The sequence below is a fragment of the Hemiscyllium ocellatum genome (genome assembly GCF_020745735.1).
Source record: "Hemiscyllium ocellatum isolate sHemOce1 chromosome 27 unlocalized genomic scaffold, sHemOce1.pat.X.cur. SUPER_27_unloc_37, whole genome shotgun sequence".
NCBI lineage: Eukaryota > Metazoa > Chordata > Chondrichthyes > Orectolobiformes > Hemiscylliidae > Hemiscyllium > Hemiscyllium ocellatum.
In genome coordinates, this window is record NW_026867506.1 from 254598 (window position 1) to 256657 (window position 2060).

At 49.8% G+C, this 2060-nt stretch overlaps 1 pseudogene; it reads right to left on the reverse strand.

Annotated features, from left to right (window-relative positions):
• LOC132808221 (gastrula zinc finger protein XlCGF49.1-like) lies at positions 1 to 1290 on the reverse strand (annotated as a pseudogene).
• Positions 1291 to 2060: the final 770 nt, after the last annotated feature.

The window sequence follows — 2060 nt, forward strand, 5'->3', positions numbered from 1 at the left end:
TCTTTATTGTGACCCAATTTTGTTACAGCTTCACATCTCCCCCAGCAAAAAGGGGGAGAGAAAGCAGCTGATTTTTAAACAACTCAAGGTCAAAGCGCACAAACTCCCCCTCCCTCCACCCCACCCCATTTTCTTTACTTTTGGTCAGCACTCTTTATTCTTGGTAATTGGATCCTTGGTACAGCCTTAACCCGTGGGGCGAGGAACGGGGGCAGTGTGGAGTGAAACAGACTGCTGTGGGTCTGGAGTCATGTGTAGGCCAGACCGGGTAAAGGATGCAGCTGGGACGACTGAGTGAATCCTTTCCCACAACGGCAGTTTCCTTCCCTAAAAAGGGCGTGAGTGAATCAGATTAGGGTTTTCTCCCCCACCCAATACCAGAAAATGGTTTCATCATTAGATTCTGACCGAATTCCAATTCCACCATCTGCCACGGTGAGATTCAAACCCAACAGATCCCAGAACTGGGTTGATAGTCCAGTCGATAATGGCACTCGGCAGTCGCTGTCAGTCTCCCTGCGATGGCACATGAAGTCGCTGGTGGTTCCGGAGGTTGGAGGAGCGGGTGAAGGCCTTCCCACACTCAGGTCAGCTGAAGGGCTTCTCCCCTGTGTGGACCCGCTGGTGCCTCAGCAGGGCGGAGGAATAGCTGAAGGCCTTCCCGCACTCAGGACAACTGAAGGGCCTCTCTCCCGTATGGACTCGCCGGTGGGTCAGCAAGGTGAAGGAATTGCTGAAGGCCTTCCCACACTCGGGGCAACTGAAAGGCCTCTCCCCCGTGTGGATCCGCTGGTGCCTCAGCAGGTGGGAGGAATAGCTGAAGGCCTTCCCACACTCGGGACAGTTGAAGGGCCCTTCTCCCGTATGGACTCGCCGGTGGGTCAGCAAGGTGGAGGAATTGCTGAAGGCCTTCCCGCACTCAGGACAACTGAAGGGCCTCTCTCCCGTATGGAGTCGCCGGTGGGTCTGCAAGGTGGAGGAATTGCTGAAGGCCTTCCCACACTCGGGGCAACTGAAAGGCCTCTCCCCCGTGTGGATCCGCTGGTGCCTAAGCAGGGCAGGGACCTGGGTAAAGCCCTTCCCGCACTTAGGACAGGAGAACGGCCTCTCCCCCATGTGGACGCGCTGATGAATCTCCAGGTCAGACGGAGTACGGAAGCCTTTCCCACAGTTATCACACTTCCACGGTTTCTCCATGTCCGAAGCTTCAGCTACAATCAAACGCATGTACTTACCCTCACTGCTGGGAATTCCTCTTTCCAGGCCGTATAACAGTTTCAGTCTCCACATTCAGTGGGCAGCAACAGTTGGGTCTCTCATCCAGGCCCACTGATAACGAAAACTTACTCAAACAGGAACCAAAAAGGTTTGCTCCTTCTCACAGAATTATAGTCAAAAATCGTGGCTGTCCTGATCAATTGAGTGACTGTCAGATATTGACGTGAAAATAAGGACTGCAGACGCGGAAGAGTCAGTGTCAAAAAGTGTTGCGCTGTAAAAGCACAGTGGGTCAGGCAGCATGAGAAGCAGGAGAGTCAACATTTCAGGCATCAGGCCTTCATCTGTTCATTGAGACTTGCATCTTCAGATCTTCAAATACTCTGGAAAAAGAGATTACAAAAATCATTACTGTCAGTGCAGGGTAGAAATTCAGAACAAGCTATTCTACTTTCTGTGGAACACCCTTTTCTTTTGTTAGTTCACAAAATTGAAAGCATCATCCCACTGCTCCTTCATCAGGTGGTCGTGGAGAATAAGACCATAAGGCACAGAATTTATGGAAAGACATTTGTGTCCTGCCACTGAAATGATATATTGAACAAACCTGGATTGTTAAGTCTTTCATCTTTTACAATGGATTACAGGTATCATAAATATGTAAATCACAGAACTTCCTGTAAGGCACCCTCTCAAGCTAACATAAGGCTTTATAACAAAAGGTGACATCTCAGCTCAGACCATGCATTAAAGGGATGAGGCTAGAGTTTGTCAGTATCCTAATCTGGAGTCAGACTGGTTCTATTTCCAAAGCAGGAATTTAAAAAATATTACCTGGATTG